The sequence below is a fragment of the Aegilops tauschii genome, chromosome 1, assembly GCF_002575655.3.
Source record: "Aegilops tauschii subsp. strangulata cultivar AL8/78 chromosome 1, Aet v6.0, whole genome shotgun sequence".
In the NCBI taxonomy this organism is placed as follows: Eukaryota; Viridiplantae; Streptophyta; class Magnoliopsida; order Poales; family Poaceae; genus Aegilops; species Aegilops tauschii.
This window is the reverse complement of record NC_053035.3, coordinates 202,721,661-202,744,217: the sequence shown is the minus strand read 5'-3', so window position 1 is coordinate 202,744,217 and position 22,557 is coordinate 202,721,661.

The following is a 22,557-nucleotide window of genomic DNA, read 5'->3' as shown; positions in this document are numbered from 1 at the left end:
AATCGTGTGGGCCTTTAGCTGGGCCGGCCCATTGTGGTCCGCTAAATTTTGTGGGCCTTTAGCTGGGCTGGGCCATTATGGTCCACTAAATCTTATGGGCCTTCAGTTGGGCCGGCCCATTTAAACTTTGTGGGCCACTTTTGGGCCGGTCCATGTGTCAACATATCATAGGCCCATCTCTACCGTTGGATGAGTGACACCTGTGCCAACGCGGAGCTGACGCGTGGATCCGTCAGCCAATGAGAATTTTACACATGGAAAATCGGCATTGGTGTTAACGGGTTATCGGATCCAAAATCCGACCCGATAGCTTAACGGCGTTCCGTTACGGTGGATGCCACGTGTCGGTCACCCTTGATGAAAGCACTTCTGTGACGCGCAATTTATCATCATGGAAGTGGACACTTCCGTGATGACAATTTTGGCAATGTCATGGAACACTTCTACGATAGCACAGGTATGACTATCTTGACTCTGTCATAAATTTGTCATGGATGTACATGCATGACAGAAAATGCGACCTACTGTGACAAACACGTATCATCACAGAAGTGTATTGTTTTTGTAGTGCATACATGGATCCCATCTCAGATTTCATGGCTTCAAGCCATTTCGCGGAATCTGGGCTCATCATCGCTTCCTCATAGTTTGTAGGTTCGTCATGGTCAAGTAACATGACCTCACAAACAGGATTACTGTACCACTCTACTGCGAACCTTACTCTGGTTGACCTAAGAGGTTCGTTAGTAACTTGATTTGAAGTTTCATGATCATCATCATTAACTTCCTCACTAATTGGTGTAGGTATCACTGGAACTGATTTGTGTGATGAACCATTTTCAAATTCGGGAGAAGGTACAACTACCTCATCAAGTTCTACTTTCCTCTCACTCACTTCTTTCAAGATAAACTCCTTCTCTAGAAAGGATCCATTCTTAGCAATGAATATATTGCCTTCGGATCTGTGATAGAAGGTGTACCCAACAGTCTCCTTTGGGTATCCTATGAAGACACATTTCTCCGATTTGGGTTCGAGCTTATCAGGCTGAAGCTTTTTCACATAAGCATCGCATCCCCAAACTTTAAGAAACGACAGCTTAGGTTTCTTGCCAAACCACAGTTCATACGGTGTCGTCTCAACGGATTTAGACGGTGCCCTATTTAACGTGAATGCAGCTGTCTCTAATGCATAACCCCAAAACGATAGTGGTAAATCAGTAAGAACATCATAGATCGCACCATATCTAATAAAGTACGATTACGACGTTCGGACACACCATTTCGCTGTGGTGTTCCAGGTGGCGTGAGGTGCGAAACTATTCTGCACTGTTTCAAATGAAGACCAAACTCATAACTCAAATATTCACCTCCACAATCAGATCGTAGAAACTTTATTTTCTTGTTACGATGATTTTCCACTTCACTCTGAAATTCTTTGAACTTTTCAAATGTTGCAGACTTATGTTTCATCAAGTAGATATATCCATATCTGCTCAAATCATCTGTGAAGGTCAGAAATTAACGATACATGCCGCGAGCCTCAACACTCATCGGACCACATACATCAATATGTATTATTTCCAACAAGTATGTTGCTCGCTCCATTGTTCCGGAGAACGGAGTCTTTGATAAGGATCAACGTGATGATCCGTAGAATTTTGCCCGATCTTTCACGGCGAATCAACAAATAACTACTCTTCCAATCACGCGATGAGCGCAACCTGAAGAAGAAGAACGAATCCAGCAAGCAACATGATGGTGATGAACACGCCTCAAACCTCAGCCTGATAATTCTTGATGCACACAAGAACCTTCACGAAACTTTATTCAATCTGGATATGCGGCGGCGCCGTCCCCGGAGGGATGCTTCACCCCGAGACACAACTCAAAAACTAAAACTCCCCCTAATCCTTAGAAGTTGGGTCCTTTATATAGGAGGCCAGAAACCAAGTCGGTTTGACAAGCCCAAACCGAAACACATAAATAAATATCCTAATTGGCCCATAACATGGCCTGGAAAAAAAAATAACTAAAAATGCAATCGACCGAATTACCATGGTTCGTTGACCCCCTTGGCACACCTCTAACTTGGTGGAGTCCTGAAGTTGGGCTTCACCTCCTTCTTCATAGGAACAATAGGAGGTACTGGAATGCCCTCATCATCCTCCCCCCCTCGAAAAGGCGTTGTCCTCAACGCTGGAGGGTCTTCTCTAATGGGTGGCGTCAAAACAGCAACATCGCCACGCTTCGTCGCCATCTGCAAGTCTCGGCGGCCTGCCATACCACCTCCTCCAGCTCGGCTAGCTGGACTTGTCACAGCAGTGGGCGCCTCCTTCCGTCGCCACAGAAGCCTGGACTTAGGCGCCACCACCTTCTTCTTCTCCACTCTCAGTGAAGCTCGTCGTTGCTGAACGTGGACCTTCTTTGCACAACCGTACAAAACAGGGGAAATACCTGGGCCACACAATTGACGAACACATCCATCTTTGCCTGTGTGCATACACACAATTGCTCCAACAAATCTCCGCATAGCTGATCCAACAAACATGCGGTCTACTACCCGCTCCCCCATATGCAACGAGACACGTGCAACACAACTATCATCGGTCTGAACGCCTTTGTCGACAAGAACCGGAAGTGTATGACTAGCTGCAACATTCATCATTTCACCACTAAGAGGTCTGACATCAACCGGCTTGTCACCAACAGGCACAACTGGCTTGTCATATACAGGCACAACTGAAGCAATATTAGTACTGACACTCCTCGCATCATGCTCCTCTTTCTGAAGCTGATATATCCTCTGTTGTGGTTTGTCCTTGTGCGTTTTCTCCTTGCGCACCACAAACACCACATCAGACTTGATATGATCATCTGTCATAGGCTTCAACATCCGTTGTTTGCCATCATGCAAAAACGTATATGTATTTGCTCTCCCAGCATGGATAACATTGTGATCATACTGCCATGGACGCCCAAGTAGCAATCGACACACCTCCAATGGCAACACATCGCACTCCACCTCATCAGCGTACTCACCAACTGTAAATGGCACACACACCTTGTGTGTAACCTTCAGCATACCACGACTATTCAACTACTCTAGATGCTTAGGTTCAGGAATACGTCAAGTGGATAAACCCAAAGATGCCACCATTGCCTTGCTTATGCCATTGGTACAACTACCACCATCGATAATCAACTTACATGCTTTTCCCTTGATCATGCACTGCGCCTAAAACAAATTCCAACGCTGGCCTCTATCAACTGTCATGCAAGTATCACCATGTACCCGCTTGAATTGCATATTCAGCCCACTCAGTGGCACAACTTCATTCACCACATCCGAGTCAACATCAGCCTTCTTCTCTTGTGAAGGAGTCATGCTCGTCGTTGCCTTGTTGACAACAACCTCCGAAACAAACATTGTGTCCTCAGAAACTTTCCTCTCAGCTTGCTTTGCCTCATCCAACCGAACGGTCATGGTGAACTATTCTCCTGAAAATGATCAGAATTGGCCTCAAAACAAACCCGTCGTCGTGGCATAAAACCTCGTCGCAGTGGACTCATGGCAGGCAAATCACTCATATCAGTCTGCCATATAGGTCGCAATGAATTCGCCGCAGGAAAATCGTCCCCTTTACGCTCAAAGGTGAGGAAACGTGTGACGTTACGGATGGCTCATAGTAGCGCCCGTAGCCATCCAAATAGGTGTACATCCTCGCCTAATCCTGACACAAAGACTTCAGCTTAAAAACCTGAAAATGGTCACACACCAGGTCGAGTGACTGTAGATAAAAGTAGTAGCAGTTGGCTCTTCGGTAGGGGAACTGAATGAGAGACAATGTCTATGGTCGATCGGCAGACAACAGCAGCAGCAGTCTCACGTACAAATTTTTGTGTGTCGTTGATAGCTCCGCTCACGTATATACCAAACAAATACAGGTATGTACCAAATTAAATGGTACGATCCCAACAAAGAAAAATTGACACAGAAATAGCAAGACCAATCGGATCAGCACTTTCCTTAATTTTCCTTTGCCGAAGATGAAAGAAATCTTTTTAGGACTCGCGTGATTGCAACCAATCTAATCTGCAGATATATCTTTCTTCCGTATTGACGCTTACCAAGGAAAGAATCCCTGTACATGATGTCAATCTTGATGCATTTTTTTGTTTTTGCTAGCATGAAGACCAATCAAAGCAGGAGTACTCCACGATCAAGTCTAGCACGTACCAACCAAAACTGATTCCCAGCTGATCGAACCCTAGGCCGGCTCGACTACAGGAAGCTGCCGACTAGCCACCCCAATCAGCGCCAACCCTCAGCAAAACTGGACGGAGAAGAACCCTAGATGGCGCCCGCTAAGGTCTGCTTCCTCCAATCCGAAACCAACGAACAAACCAAAGGATCGATCTTCTTAGCTTCAACAAACCAGCAGACCAATCACAGTTAGAAACTCGCCGTGATAAACCCAGAAATCTGATACCACATGATAATGGGTCACCGTGACGATCCGTAGAATTTTTCTCGATCTTTCACGGTGAATCAACAAATAGCTAATCTTCCAATCACGCGATGAACGCAACCTGAAGAACAGGTACGAATCCAGCAAGCAACGTGATGATGATCAACACGCCTCAAACCTCAGCCTGATAATTCTTGATGCACACAAGAACCTTCACGTAACTTTATTCAATCTGGATATGCGGCGGCGCCGTCCCCGGAGGGATGCTTCACCCCGAGACACAACTCAAAAACTAAAACTCCCCCTAAACCTTAGAAGTTGGGTCCTTTATATAGGAGGCCAGAAACCAAGTCGGTTGGAAAGGCCCAAACCGAAACACATAAATAAATATCCTAATTGGCCCATAACATGGCCTGGCAAAAATAAATAAGTAAAATTGCAATCGACCGAATTACCATGGTTCGGTGATCCCCTTGGCACACCTCTAACTTCGTGGAGTCTTGAAGTTGGGCTTCACCTCCTTCTTCATAGGAACAATAGGAGGTACTGGAATGCCCTCATCAGTCTTAGTAATCTTGCCCATGAGGCATGGTTCGCAAGCATCAAGTGATTCATAATCAAGTGATTCCAAAAGTCCATCAGCATGGAGTTTCTTCATGTGCTTTACACCAATATGACCTAAACGGCAGTGCCACAAATATGTTGCACTATCATTATCAACTTTGCATCTTTTGGCATCAATATTATGAATATGTGTATCACCAGGATCGAGATTCAATAAACCATTCACCTTGGGTGTATGACCACAGAAGGTTTTATTCATGTAAACAGAATAACAATTATTCTTTGACTTAAATGAATAACTGTATTGCAATAAACATGATCCAATCATATTATGCTCAACGCAAACACCAAATAACATTTATTTTAGGTTCAACACTGATAACCCACAAGTATAGGGGATCAATTGTAGCCTTTTTCGATAAGTAAGAGTGTCGAACCCAACGAGGAGCTAAAGGTAGAACAAATATTCCCTCAAGTTCTATCGACCACCGATACAACTCTACGCACGCTTAACGTTCGCTTTACCTAGAACAAGTATGAAACTAGAAGTACTTTGTAGGTGTTTTTGGATAGGTTTGCCAGATAATAAAGAGCGCATAAATAAAAAGTAGGGGCTGTTTAGGTAAAGACACAATAAAGTCAGTATAGCGAGTGTGGAAAAGTGGTGGTAGGAGTTGCGAAATTGTCCCTAAGCAATTGACTACTTTACTAGACCGATAGCAAGTTTTATGTGGGAGAGGCCACTGCTAGCATGTCGTCCCTGACTTGGAATTCTATGCACTTATGATTGGAACTATTAGCAAGCATCCGCAACTACTAATATTCATTAAGGTAAAACCCAACCATAGCATTAAGATATATTGGCCCCCCTTCAATCCCGAATACATCAATTTCTATGCTAGGTTGAAGCTTCTGTCACTCTTGCCCTCCAATACATAGTCCTATCAACATACAACTAACCCTGTGGTGTGATCCACGCGCACGCTCATATGATGGGCACCAAAGGACAGCAACATAACCACAAGCAAATTAAACCAATCATAGCAATTCACCAATCACCGATAGGACAACGAAAATCTACTCAGACATCATAGGATGGCAACACATCATTGGATAATAATATGAAGCATAAAGCACCATGTTCAAGTAGAGGGTACAGCGGGTTGCGGGAGAGTGGACCGCTGTAGATAGATGGGGGAAGGTGATGGAGATGTTGGTGAAGATGGCAGAGGTGTTGCTGTAGATTGCGGTGATGATGATGGCCCCGGTGGCACTCCGGCGCCACCGGAAGCGAGGGGGAGAGAGCCCCCTCCTTCTCCTTCTTCCTCGACCTTCTCCCTAGGTGGGAGAAGGGTTCTCCCTCTGGTCCTTGGTGTTCATGGCGTGGGAGGGACAAGAGCCCCTCCGAGATTGGATCTGTCTCTCTGTCTCTCTCTGTTTCTGCGTTCTGGATTCTGCCCTTTCACGGTTTCTTTTATAACCGGAGATCCGTAATTCCAATTGGATTGAAACCTTCGCCACGATTCCCCCCCCCCCGAAAATTAGCTTTCTTGCGGCAAAAGAAGAGCACCAACCGCCTTACGGGGTGCCCACGAGGGTCAGGGCGCGCCCCCTGCCTCGTGGCCCCCTCGTGCACTGTCTCGGGTTGATTCTTCTTCCCAGATATCACAAATATTCCAAAAATATTCTCCGTCCGTTTTTATCCCGTTTGGACTCCGTTTGATATGGGGTTTCTGCGAAACATAAAACATACAACAAACAGGAACTCGCACTGGGCACTGGATCAATATGTTAGTTCCAAAAATAGTATAAAAAGTTGCCAAAAGTATATGAAAGTTGTATAATATTGGCATGGAACAATAAAAAATTATAGATACGACGGAGACGTATCAGCATCCCCAAGCTTAATTCCTGCTCGTCCTCGAGTAGGTAAATGATAAAAAAGATAATTTTTGATGTGGAATGCTACCTAGCATAATCTTGATCACATAATCTAATTATGGCATGAATATTAAGACACGAGTGATTCAAAGAAATAGTCTATCATTTGACATTAAGACAATAATAATTCAAGCATACTAATAAAGCAATCATGTCTTTTCAAAATAACATGGCCAAAGAAAGTTATCCCTACAAAATCATATAGTCTGGCTATGCTTCATCTTCATCACAGAAAATATTCACATCATGCACAACCCCGATGACAAGCCGAGCAATTGGTTCATACTTTTTAACGTGCTTCAGCCTTTTCAACCCTCACGCAATACATGAGCACAAGCCATGGACATAGCACTATGGGTGGAATAGAATATGATGATGGAGGTTGTGTGGAGAAGACAAAAAAAAGAGAAAGTCTCACATCGACGTGGCTAATCAATGGGCTATGGAGATGCCCATGAATTGATGTCAATGTGAGGAGTAGGGATTGCCATGCAACGGACGCACTAAGAGCTATAAGTGTATGAAAGCTCAAACTGGAAACTAAGTGGGTGTGCATCCAACTTGCTTGCTCAAGAAGACCTCGGGCATTTGAGGAAGCCTATCATTGGAATATACAAGCCAAGTTCTATAATGAAAATTCCCACTAGTATATAAAAGTGATAACTCAAGAGACTCTCTATATGAAGAACATGGTGCTACTTTGAAGCACAAGTGTGGTAAAAGGATAGTAACATTGCCCCTTTTTCTTTTTTCCATTTTTTTATTTTTTTATTTAGGCTTCTTTGGCCTCTTTTTTTATTGGGGCAATGCTCTAATAATGATGATTGTCACACTTTTATTTACATACAACTCAATATTACAACTCGATACTAGAGCAAAGATATGACTCTATATGAATGCCTCTGACAGTGTACCAGGATGTGCAATGATCTAGCGTAGCAATGACATCAAAAAACGGGCAGGCCATGAAAATATCATGCTAGCTATCTTACAACCATCAAAGCAATATGACAATAAATGCTCAAGTCATGTATATGACGATGATGGAAGTTGCATGGCAATATATCTCGGAATGGTATGGAAATGCCATCATAGGTAGGTATGGTGGCTGTTTTGAGGAAGATATAATGAGGCTTATGTGTGATAGAGCGTATCGTATCATGGGGTTTGGATGTACCGGCGAAATTTGCACCAACTCTCGAGGTGAGAAAGGGCAATGCACGGTACCGAAGAGGCTAGCAATGATGGAAGGGTGAGAGTGCGTATAATCCATGGACTCACATTAGTCATAAATAACTCATATACTTATTGCAAAAGTTTATTAGCCCTCGAAGAAAAGTACTACTACGCATGCCCCTAGGGGGATAGATTGGTAGGAAAAGACCATCGCTCGTCCCCGACTGCCACTCATAAGGAAGAAAATCAATAAATACCTCATGCTCCAACTTCGTTACATAACGGTTCACCATACGTGCATGCTACGGGAATCAAAAACTTCAACACAAGTATTTATACAATCCACAAGTACCCACTAGCATGACTCTAATATCACCATCTTTATATCGCAAAACTATTGCAAGGGAGCAAACATATCATATACAGTGATCTACAAGTTCTATGTAGGATTTTATGACTAACCATGTGAATGACCAGTTCCTGTCAACTCTCTAAATAGATATAAGTGAAGTAAGAGAGTTTAATTCTTTCTACAAAAGAAATGCCCACTCTCTAACAAATATAAGTGAAGCAAAAGAGCATTCTACAAATGGCGGTTTTCTATGTGTAGGGAAACAGGCAATCCAAACTTCAAATGATATAAGCGAAGCACATGAAGTATTCTATAAAGCCATACTCAAAAGATATAAGTGAAGTGCAATGAGCATTCTATAAATCAACCATGGACTATCTCATACCAGCATGGTGCATAAAATAAAAACTAAATGCAAAAGACGCTCCAAGATCTGCACATATCACATGAATGAAACGAATCCGAAAACATACCGATATTTGTCGAAGAAAGATGGGATGCCTTCCGGGGCATCCCCAAGCTTAGACGCTTGAGTCTCCTTGAATATTTACTTGGGGTGCGTTGGGCATCCCCAAGCTTGAGCTCTTGCCTCTCCTCCTTTTCCTCATATCAAGACCTCCTCGATCTTCGAACACTTCATCCACACAAAACTTCAACAGAAAACTCGGTAAGATCCGTTAGTATAATAAAGAAAATCGCCACTCTAAGTACTGTTGCAAACCAATTCATATTGTTTTTCATGGTAGCTACTTTAATATAACTTTTCCATGGCTTAATCCACTGATAGAAATTGATAGTTTCATCAAAACAAGCAAACTATGCATCAAAAACAGAATCTGTCTTAAACAGGACAGTCTGTAATAATCTGAACATTCACCATACTTGTGGTACTCCAAAAATTCTGCAAAAATTAGGAAAAATAAAAAATTTGTATATAAAGAAAGTGCAAAAATAATCAGAACCGTTTCACATTTCAGTAAAAAATGTAAAATCGCGCACTACAGCCAAAGTTTCTGTCCTGCACCGCACAAACCAACAAGCATTGTAAACATTCTTAAGGCAAACCATTGCACATTATTTTTATTATGCAATGGAATTGTACAAGGGGATAATTATTTTTGTTGAAAAGTTGTTTTAATCAAGGGTCACAAAGTTTCCATGGGCATGAACAAAGTTCAAGGCTAGCTCCCATTTTAACAATGCTCATCTTTCTCACTTTCGCTTTTCTTTTTGAAAAAGTTTTAGGTTCCCCTATATATATATATTTTGTTTTTAAACTTTATAAAAGCACTCAACAGAAATAAATGACTCTCTAAAACTTCCGGGTTGTCTCCCTAGCAGCGCTTTCTTTAAAGCCATTAAGCTAGGCATATAGTGCTCAAGTAATGGATCCACCTGGATCCCAAGGTATATCAAAGCCAATTTTAATTAACAATGATTTGTAATTTAGTAGTGAGCAAAAAGTAACATATATCATGCAACAACGAAGTCTAACTCTCTTCCTATGCATCGGCATGTCATAAAGGAACAATTCATGCACACAAAGTAAAGGTCAATGCATAGTATAAACAGTTTCTTGCAATTTTATCATGTTGGAAACATAGAGAGGCGGAGATGTAGTTCCTCTCTCATAATAATTGCAAGTAGGAGCAGCAAGCACATGCATATTATATCTATCAAAATCATCATGTGTAATAGTAAAATGCAACCCATCAATATAATCCTTAATAAGGGCAAACATCTCCGATATAGTGTAGTCGGGAGAATTCAAAAAGATAATAGGACTATCATGCGTGGGTGCAATATCAACAATTTCATGTTTAACATAAGGAACTATAGCAAGTTCATCTCCATAAGCATAATTCATATTGGCATCTTGGCCACAAGCATAGCAAGCATCATCAAAAAGGGATATTCCGAAAGAATCAACGGGATCATAACGATCATGATAGCAATCATCCTTCGGTAAGCACGAAGGGAAGTTAAACAATGTATGAGTTGAAGAGTTACTCTCATTAGAAGGTGGGCATGGGTGATCAATCCGCTCTTCCTCTTTTTGTTCTTCGCTCTCCTCCTTATTTTTTTCATCCAATGAGCTCACAGTTTCATCAATTTATTCTTCCATAGACTCCTGCAAAATATTAGTCTCTTCTTAGACATCGGAGGAGTCCTCAATATATGGTTTAACATAGGTATTAGAAGCATAATTATCACAACAATATTCAAGTATGGCAAAATTTTCAGATTTGTAAAGAGTAGCATCATACTTTTCAATCAAAGAAGCAATTTCATAAGCACCTTTAAAAGCAACAAATTCTTCAATTTGTTGAACATCATAGTAATTATAAACACCCTTAGCATGCGAAGATATGATTCCATTATCACTAAACTCACATTGGTAGGGAAGGTGTTTCTTAGGGTTTTCAGAACAACAAGTAACATCATATATTTCACATAAATTCCAAGCATAGCATTGCAAACGATGAATTTGATCCAGTAAAAGTTTTCCTTTTTGAGATAAGCGGTGTCGCACATAACAAGCATGCTCATCTAAATATTTTCCCTCAACTAAGCTAGTTGGGGTTTCAGCACGAGCACAAAGGGATCGAAGATGATCCAAGTAAAAAGCTTCAGGAGTGTGATACATTTTGAGTGGTTCTTCAACTATTGGTTCAGTAGGTACAACTAATTTTTTGGTATTTTGCATTTCCTACACATAACTAAAGATAGAAAACAACTAAGAACAAGAAATAAAAATTACTTAGTGGTAAAGCAAACAAGCACACACGAGAATATCCACCCCACGCTATTGCTCCCCGGCAACGGCGCCAGAAAAAGGTGTTGATAACCCACAAGTATAGGGGATCAATTGTAGCCTCTTTCGATAAGTAAGAGTGTCGAACCCAACGAGGTGCTAAAGGTAGAACAAATATTCCCTCAAGTTCTATTGACCACCGATACAACTCTACGCATGCTTAACGTTCGCTTTACCTAGAACAAGTATGAAACTAGAAGTACTTTGTAGGTGGTTTTGGATAGGTTTGCAAGATAATAAAGAGAGCGTAAATAAAAAGTAGGGGCTGTTTAGGTAAAGACACAATAAAGTTAGTATAGCGAGTGTGGAAAAGTGGTGGTAGGAGTTGCGAAATTGTCCCTAAGCAATTGACTACTTTACTAGACCGATAGCAAGTTTTATGTGGGAGAGGCCACTGCTACCATGTCATCCCTAACTTGGAATTCTATGCACTTATGATTGGAACTATTAGCAAGCATCCGAAACTACTAACGTTCATTAAGGTAAAACCCAACCATAGCATTAAGATATATTGGTCCCCCTTCAATCCCGTATGCATCAATTTCTATGCTAGGTTGAAGTTTCTGTCACTCTTGCCCTCCCATACATAGTCCTATCAACATACAACTAACCCTATGGTGTGATCCACGCGTGCGCTCATATGATGGGCACCAAAGGACAGCAACATAACCACACGCAAATTAATCAAATCATAGCAATTCACCAATCACCGATAGGACAACAAAAATCTACTCAGACATCGTAGGATGGCAACACATCATTGGATAATAATATGAAGCATAAAGCACCATGTTCAAGTAGAGGGTACAACGGGTTGCGGGAGAGTGGACCGCTGTAGATAGATGGGGGAAGGTGATGGAGATGTTGGTGAAGATGGTGGAGGTGTTGGTGTAGATTGCGGTGATGATGATGGCTCCCGGTGGCACTCCGGCGCCACCAGAAGCGAGGGGGAGAGAGCCCCCCTCCTTCTCCTTCTTCCTCGGCCTTCTCCCTAGGTGGGAGAAGGGTTCTCCCTCTGGTCCTTGGCCTTCATGGCTTGGGAGGGGCGAGAGCACCTCCGAGATTGGATCCGTCTCTCTGTTTCTGCGTTCTGGATTCCGCCCTTTCACCATTTTTTTATAACCAGAGATCCGTAACTCCGATTGGATTGAAACCTTCGCCTCAATTTTTTTCTTCTGAAAATTAGCTTTCTTGTGGCAAAAGAAGAGCAACAACCGCCTTACGGGGTACCCACGAGGGTCAGGGGCGCGCCTGCCCCCCTGGGGCGCCCCCTGCCTCGTGGCCCCCTCGGGCATCGTTTCGCGTTGAATCTTCTTCCCAGATATCACAAATATTCCAAAAATATTCTCCATCCGTTTTTATCCCATTTGGACTATGTTTGATATGGGGTTTCTGTGAAACATAAAACATGCAACAAATAGGAACTGGCACTGGGCACTGAATCAATATGTAAGTCCCAAAAATAGTATAAAATTTGCCAAAAGTATATGAAAGTTGTATAATATTGGCATGGAACAATCAAAAATTATAGATATGACGGAGACGTATCAAACTCTAATCCCGAAGGTAAAGGGAGCGTGCGATGGTGATCTTATCAACCTTGGATTCACTTCCAACACACATGGTCACCTTGCCCTCAACTAGTCTTTGTTCATTTTGTAACTCCTGTTTCGAGTTACTAATCATAGCAACTGAACCAGTATCAAATACCCTGGGGCTACTATGAACACTAGTAAAGTACACATCAATAACATGTATATCATATATACTTTTGTTCACTTTTCCATCCTTCTTATCCGCAAAGTATTTGGGGCAGTTCCGCTTTCAGTGACCATTTCCTTCGTAGTAGAAGCACTCAGTTTCATGCTTGGGTCTAGCTTTGGGATTTTTCATGGGAGTGGCAACTTGCTTGCCATTCTTCTTGAAGTTCCCTTTCTTTCCCTTTCCCTTTTACTTGAAACTAGTGGTCTTGTCAACCATCAACATTTGATGCTTTTCTTGATTTCTACCTTCGTTGATTTCAGCATCACGAAGAGCTCGGGAATCCTTTTCGTCATCCCTTGCATATTATAGTTCATCACGAAGTTCTAGTAACTTGGTGATAGTGACTAGAGAACTCTGTCAATTACTATTTTATCTGGAAGATTAACTCCCACTTGATTCAAGTGATTGTAGTACTAAGACAATCTGAGCACATGCTCACTGGTTGAGCTATTCTCCACCATCTTGTAGGCAAAGTACTTGTCAGAGGTCTCATACCTCTCGACTCGGGCATGAGTCTGAAATACCAATTTCAGCTCTTGGAACATCTTATATGCTCCATGGCGTTCAAAACGTTTTTGAAGTCCGGTTCTAAGCCGTAAAGCATGGTGCACTAAACTATCAAGTAGTTATCATACCGAGCTTGCCAAACGTTCATATCGTCTGCATTTGCTCCTGCAATAGGTCCGTCACCTAGCGGTGCATCAAGGACATAACTCTTCTGTGTAGCAATGAGGATAATCCTCAGATCACGGACCTAGTCCGCATCATTGCTACTATCATCTTTCAACATAGTTTTTCTCTAGGAACATATCAAAAATAAACGGGGAGCTACATCGCGCGCTATAGATCCACAACATAGTTATTTAAATACTATCAGGACTAAAATCCTGATAAATTAAAGTTCAATTAATCATATTACTTAAGAACTCCCACTTAGATAGACATCCCTCTAATCATCTAATTGATCACGTGATCCATATCAACTAAACCATGTCCGATCATCACGTGAGATGGAGTAGTTTTCAATGGTGAACATCACTATGTTGATCATATCTACTATATGATTCACGCTCGACCTTTCGGTCTCACTGTTCCGAGGACATATCTGCATATGCTAGGCTCGTCAAGTTTAACCCGAGTATTCTGCGTGTGTAAAACTGGCTTGCACCCGTTGTATGTGAACGTAGAGCTTATCACACCCGATCATCACGTGGTGTCTCGGCACGACGAACTGTAGCAATGGTGCATACTCAGGGAGAACACTTATACCTTGAAATTTAGTGAGCGATCATCTTATAATGCTACCGCCGTACTAAGAAAAATAAGATGCATAAAGGATAAACATCACATGCAATCAATATAAGTGATATGATATGGCCATCATCATCTTATGCCTTTGATCTCCATCTCCAAAGCACCGTCATGATCACCATCATCACCGGCTTGACACCTTGATCTCCATCGAAGCGTCGTTGTCGTCTCGCCAACTATTGCTTCTACGACTATCGCTACCGCTTAGTGATAAAGTAAAGCAATTACATGGTGATTGCATTTCATACAATAAAGCGACAACCATATGGCTCCTGCCAGTTGCCGATAACTCTGTTACAAAACATGATCATCTCATACAACAATTTATATCACATCATGTCTTGACCATATCACATCACAGCAAGCCCTGCACAAACAAGTTAGACGTCCTCTACTTTGTTGTTGCAAGTTTTACGTGGCTGCTACGGGATTCTAGCAAGAACTGTTCTTACATACGCATCAAAACCACAACGATTTTTCGTCAAGTGTGTTGTTTTAACCTTCAACAAGGACCGGGCGTAGTCAAACTCGATTCAACTAAAGTTGGAGAAACAGACACCCGCTAGAGACTTGTGTGCGAAGCACGTCGGTAGAACCACTCTCATGAACGCGGTCATGTAATGTCGGTCCGGGCCACTTCATCGAACAATGCCGCCGAATCAAAGTAAGATGTTGCTGGTAAGCAATATGACTATTATCGCCCACAACTCTTTGCGTTCTACTCATGCATATAGCATCTACGCATAGACCTGGCTCGGATGCCACTGTTGGGGAACGTAGTATTTCAATTTTTTTTGCCTACGATCACTCAAGTATCTAGGAGAAGCATAGCAACGAGCGGGGAGAGTGTGTCTACGTAACCTCGTAGACCAAAATTGGAAGCGTTTAGTAACGCGGTTGATGTAGTCGAACGTCTTCGCGATCCAACCGATCCAAGTACCGAACGTATGGCACCTCCGCGATCTGCACACGTTCATCTCAGTGACGTCCCTTGAACTCTTGATCCAGTTGAGGCCGAGGGAGAGTTCTGTCAGCACGACGGCGTGGCGATGGTGATGATGAAGTTACCGGCGTAGGGCTTCGCCTAAGCACTACGACGATATAATCGAGGTGTGTAACTGTGGAGGGGGGCACCGCACATGGCTAAAATATCAACTTGTGTGTCTTTGGGGTGCCCCTGCCTCCGTATATAAAGGAGGGAGAGGGAGAGGCAGCCGACCCTAGCGGGCGCGCCAAGGTGTGGACTCCTACTAGGACTCCCTAGTCCTAGTAGGATTCCACCTCCCACACGGAGTAGGAAAGGGGGAAGGGAGAAGGAGAAGGAAAGGGGGGAGGCCCCCTTATCCTAGTCCTAATCGGCCTCCTACCTAAGGGGGGGCGCACCAGCCCGTTGTGGGCTGGTGTGCTTCCTTCTTATGGCCCATAAGGTCCATAACTTTTCCCGGGGGGTTCCGGTAACCTCCCGGTACTCCGGAAAAATGCCAGAATCACTCGGAACCATTCTGATGTCCAAATGCAACCTTCCAATATATGAATCTTTACCTCTCGAGCATTTCGAGACTCGTCGTCATGTCCGTGATCTCATCCGGGACTCTGAACAAACTTCGGTCCATAAAATCACATAACTCATAATACAAATCGTCATCGAACGTTAAGTGTGCAGACCCTACGGGTTCGAGAACTATGTAGACATGACCGAGACACATCTCCGGTTAATAACCAATAGCGGAACCTGGATGCTCATATTGGCTCCTACATATTCTACGAAGATCTTTATCGGTCAAACCGCATAACAACATACGTTGTTCCCTTTGTCATTGGTATGTTACTTGCCCGAGATTCGATCGTCAGTATCATCATACCTAGTTCAATCTCGTTACCGGCAAGTCTCTTTACTCGTTCCACAATACTTCATCCCGCAACTAACTCATTAGTCACATTGCTGGCAAGGCTTATAGTGATGAGCATTGCCGAGAGGGCCCAGAGATACCTCTCCGAAACACGGAGTGACAAATCCTAATCTCGATCTATGCCAACCCAACAAATACCTTCGGAGACACCTGTACAACATCTTTATAATCACCCATTTATGTTGTGACATTTGATAGCACACAAAGTGTTCCTCCGGTATCCGGGAGTTGCATAATCTCATAGTGTGAGGAACATGTATAAGTCATGAAGAAAGCAGTAGCAATGAAACTGTAACGATCATAATGCTAAGCTAACGAATGGGTCTTGTCCATCACATCATTCTCCTAATGATGTGATCCCGTTCATCAAATGACAACACATGTCTACGGTTAGGAAACATAACCATCTTTGATAAACGAGCTAGTCAAGTAGAGGCATACTAGGGACACTTATGTTTTGTCTATGTATTCACACATGTACTAAGTTTCCGGTTAATACAATTCTAGCATGAATAATAAACATTTATCACGAAATAAGGAAATAAATAATAACGTTATTATTGCCTCTTGGGCATATTTCCTTCACCTATGACTCAACAAAGAAGAAAAGGAAACTACGAAACAACTATGTCTTCGCACTCCATAGTCTTCATATGAATGTCTTCTCATGTCATAATCTTCATCGTGAATGTCTTCACGAACCACCATTGTCTTCAATATCTTCACACATTTTTAGGGGTCATCTCTGGTAGGTAAACCGAATCAGTAAGGGACTACTACCTGTGTTATCCTGCAATTCTCACAAACACATTAGTCCCTCAACCAAGTTTGTCGTCAATACTCCAAAACCAACTAGGGGTGGCACAAGATGCACTTACAATCTCCCCCTTTTTGGTGATTGATGACAAACCGGTTGAAGTCAAAGGAGGAAGACCTGAAACTATTTATAGCATCCCTAAAAATATTTGTTTTCCCTAAAACCATAAAACCCAAAAACAAGAACTGCCATCCATGGAGATGCTCGGCAATGCTAGAAAAGAACAAAAAACACCGTCAGCTACGAGGAACATTGTGAAAGTGCTATTTATCGACTAGAGGGGGGTGAATAGGCGGGTTTTTTGAAAGTCTTCAAAACTTGAGGGTTTTGAAGACAAACAGTAGAAATGAACCTATTGATATGCAGCGGAAGGTAGACTACACTAGACGGACCATAGTCAAGTAAGCAATGAAGTGAAAGTACGAAGACTATCAGCAGCTAGGTAGTATGGATCAGGATGGAAGACAGTATGAAGCCAAACAGCAAACAATCTTGACACAGTGAAGACAATCAGATCATGCAAATAGGCCATGACTTCACAAAGACAAACTGTAATGTAAAAGGAAGTGGAGGATAGAACAAGTTGCTTGGTGAAGACAAGGATTTGGTAGACCAGTTCCAGTTGCTGTGACAACTGTACATCTGGTTAGGGAGGCTGAGATTTAACTCAGAAGACCGCCTCTTCACCTTATTCCCCTTGAGCTAAGGACACCTAGTCCTTGCCCAATCACTCTGGTAAGTCTTCAAGGTAGTCTTTCAAACCTTCATAGACTTCGTTCACTGGCAATCCACAATGGCTCTTGGATGCTCAGAACGCGACGCCTAACCGGCTGGAGGATTTGCAGTCCTCAAGTGTAACAAGTCTTCAGGTCACGCGGACAAAAAGACTTCAGTGATGCTTAACACTCTTTGTCTCTGTGTTTTGGGCTATGTCCACGCAAGGATCTCTCTCTCAAATGCTTCGGAGGTGGGTTGCTCTCAAACGACAAAAGTCGTGCACTAACTCTGAGCAGCCACCAATTTATGGTGTAGAGGGTGGGCTATTTATAGCCAGGAGGGAACCCGACCTGAATTGTCCGAAATGACCCTGGGTCGCTACGTAACCGACACGTGTCCAACGGTCGGATTTCAAACACACGCGGCAGCTTGACTTGGGCTACAAGTGAAGCTGACTCATCCAGCTCTGGAGAAGATTTGCTCTCATTGTCTTCGCTCGAAGACATAGGATTTGGTTGAGCATCACTTCAGTCACTCTGACTTTGTTCACTAGGACCCCACTCAACAGTACGGTGGTTCCTATGACTCAACAAAGAAGAAAAGGAAACTACGAAACAACTATGTCTTCGCACTCCATAGTCTTCATATGAATGTCTTCTCATGTCTTAATCTTCATCGTGAATGTCTTCACGAACCACCATTGTCTTGAATGTCTTCACACATTTTTAGGGGTCATCTCTGGTAGGTAAACCGAATCAGTAAGGGACTACTACCTGTGTTATCCTGGAATTCTCACAAACACATTAGTCCCTCAACCAAGTTTTTCGTCAATACTCCAAAACCAACTAGGGGTGGCACTAGATGCACTTACAATCTCCCCTCTTTTTGGTGATTGATGACAAACCGGTTGAAGTTTTCAACAGGGATAAAAATATGTGAGAGTTAAGGATAAAAGCATTGTCTTCATAAGTTGCAAAAGGCTCCCCCTGAAGATGTGCATATAAGTAGTTTGCTTTTGAATGCAAATGCACATGGCAGGTTTTACTTTGTGGAGATCCTCTTCAAATTATGAAGACAATTCATCATGCATATAAAGAGATAACGAAGATAATGACATGCATAATGAAAAATGGACGTCTGCGGAATGGCTTCATGCGGGATTTGTCATTGCATCACAAGGTAGCAGAAAAAGTAGCAGGCGACCATCGAGTTTAAGTGTTACAACTCAAAAACATAGCTACTGGTACATAACCTCAGCCTCAAGGGTGAACTACTCCCTCCTCGTCATGGAGTCTTCTATGATTGCTAATACTCAAAGCATATGTTTAGAACAAATAGCATCCATAGAACACAGAGAAAGATATGGGCCTAATGTTTCGCCTCCCAACTTATTTATCATAGAGATAACTGTCAACGATAATAATTCATGATCAAATATATTTGAATGGCCATATGTGCCTGGATCTTTTCCCACCACATGATGCTTTCCAACTAAAGAATAGGTTGGAATAAGAAATTGACTCACCAAAAAAGTTAACAAAAAAGTAAAAGATAAGCCCTTCGCAGAGGGAAGCATGGATTTGAGAGGTGCGAGATGTTCCATGTCAATGTCACGAGTAGGGTATTTTTGACTGGTGTGCTTTTCCTATCAACGTCACGAGTAAGGTATTCAATATCTTCCATGCTAAACACATTCTACATCTTCAAAATTAGAAGTAATGTTAATTTCAAGAAGGAGAGGTAGAAGGCGACTTTTGTACCTAAACGGGTGTGGATCCAATAACAAGTTCGGAGTATTTGTCAGACGAGTAGCCCACCGCTGCAATTTCGGTGCTGAAATGACATTGATTCTTGTTGGACCTTCTTGATCAACTACAAGTAATCTCTCAAGTGAAGGTGTGACCACAATGACCATACCATGGTACACATTTTGTGATGTCTTGTTGCAGCACCAGCAACACACATAAATAGTCTGGAGAGTCATGGAGGTGATGTGGAAGCTACTCAACCCATTGATCACTTGAAGATGAAGGTACTCGAGTGCAGTACAGCTGTGGAGTAGGCGCTCGATGTCACCATTTGGTAGGAAGACGACGACGAGTTTGAGGTGCTTCAGTCATGGTAGAATAAGAGCGGGCGCGTCATTAAAGGGGGAGGGCAGTTCATGACCTTGGCGACGCGCAACATGGGAGCGAGGCGGAGCGCGGACATTGGCAGCGAGCGCATATGCCCATCATCAAAAGTGAGATCCTCGAGCTGACCTAGGGTGGGGGATCGGAACCACTCGTCAAGCTTGGCTCGGTCCTTGCCGTTGGAAAGGAACTTGCCCATTCTAAGGCCCTGATTCGGCCATGGTGATTGCCGAGGATCTGGGAGAACGCATCCAACCTTTTGCAATAGCCATGGCAGAGCTCGTGGGTGTCGATGAGGTCGAGAGGGGTAGAGTGCCATAGGGGGCGCCACCGCCGAGAAAGGACGGTTGTCCGCATCCCATATTTGATTGGGAGGAGGGAGACGATGACTATCAACATATCATCGGGGAGGCTGCTGATGAAGTCTAGGCCTGCTGGAGTGCCTTGCAGTTCTTGCTCGACCTGCCTCCGCTTGTTGACAGCCCCGTTCTCCACCTCTGGAGTCTCCTCGTCAGCGGCGCTTTCTGATAGAAGTGGGAGTACAAAGAATATTTAGTTAAAACAGGGCAATAGATAAGTGTATTGGTAACCAGAAGTTAGTAGGTAGGAATAGAGTAAGAAAATGGAATAACAGTTGGTTGCTTAAATACCACACAATTCCTTTGATATTGCTGGGTAAGTCAACATGCAGATACTTGAAAAGAACACTTACTTCAAACAAAGTCTGGACGGATGATATCGTTGGGGAAGTGTCGGAGGGATGAACCCCGGGCAAGCAACGGAACCCGCATCCTTTTGAAAAACAATGGGGCCAGCATCGCCCCTCAAGCCGGCTCGTGCTTGGCCGGGTCGCTCAACTCGGCCAAGCCCCTCGACCCGGCCCAACTCTCCAAACCCGGCCGAACCCCTCAACTCGGTCCCAACAACCAGCTCAAGACAGCCGGACCCGACACGTCAAGACTTCTCCAACAAGCCAGCTCCACCCTTGGCGCGTTCCTCAACCTGACCACGGGTCAGCTCCCGTCCCATCCAGCCGTACGATGGGACGAGTCTCCATCTACCAATGACCGAGGCAACAGTGCCCCGCCCATGCCTCTGGTCAGCCGGGGCATGGCAACAGTACCCCACCTACCCACTGACCAGGGCCGGCGTGGCAACAGTGCAACCATCGTCACCAATGACGCCAGCAAGCGGCGACCTGACGGAGCGCCACTGTAGCCGACTCAATCCGGCCACTCCCTGACGATCGACAAGACGGCCAACAGTGCCCCCGTACCCGGCGGGCCCCGCACCCAGAGAACCCGGCGAGCCCTGACCCCCGGCGGGTCCCAGCGCCGGCTTCCCGGACAATGACAATCCAGCCCCACGACCTTGTAACATTACCCTTGTACCCCTGGGGGGTTGACCTATAAAATCCGCCCAGGAGCCCTCATGTATGGGGCGATCAGATCATCAGTAGCGCACACACACCACAAGGAGAAGCAGCCTGAGCCTTGGTCTGTCTTCCTCCTTCCTCCATACAGCTCAAGGAGCGACCCTGTACTGACATACATCAACTACACTCGGCAGGACTAGGGGTGTTATCTCTCCGGAGAGCCCCGAACCTGGGTATGTCTTGCGTCCCGCGCTCGCTTATGCCGACCTCGCCTCTGGAACCCACCAGTGCCCTCGAGCCTCCTCCGATGTTTAGCTATCCCTTGGCATCTGTCGTGCGCCCACCACGACAGTTGGCGCCCACTGTGGGGCAGCTCGAGGTCCTGGCCGGGAGCATGCTCCAGACGGGGATCCTCTCCGACTACGACGAGACCGTCACGCTGGCGGACAACGTCATCGACGCACTCGCCGCCTCCTTCGCTGCGCTGCGCATCTCCAATGCGCTTATGGCCGACGAGTACCCCAGTGAGGTACTTGACTTTTCTGACTTCCCCCTCTCCCTCGGCGGCAGCGCTCCCGTCAGGGCAATGTACCTCTGCGTGGAGGTCTTCGTCACTGACACCGGTGCCTCCTCCTCGTCAAGCGCGGCGAGGAAGGTCGCCGAAGCCAAGGCCGCAGTGGATCGGGCCGGTGACAGTGTCCTGGACTAGGGGGTACTCAACACGTTGTCTCCCGAGCAGGTGTATCGGGCCGAGGACCCCCATGGCGGTTTACTCATGGGCCACTTCGGACAGCCCATGCCGCGTACAAGGAGGATTCCACAAGACTTGGCGCCCAAGACAAGGACTCCTCTAAACCCTAGGCCTCCGGTGTGTTATATAAACCGGGGCCAGGCTAGTCAATAAGACATCTTATATTCATTAGATCAATCTCGTGGTAGATACATGTACTCTATACTACACCCCATATGAATATAATCAAAAGCAGGACGTAGGGTTTTACCTCCATTAAGAGGGCCCGAACCTGGGTAAAATCCCGTGTCCATGTTACCATTGCTCCAAGACGCCTAGCTTAGGACCCCTACTACGAGATACGCCGGATATAGAACCGACATTGGTGCTTTCATTGAGAGCCTGCTGGCGGTCGCCACAGTGCGATGGGAATTCGGATCGTCTCCGGCGCGATCTACGCATCGGAGCCGAGCTTTATGGTCGA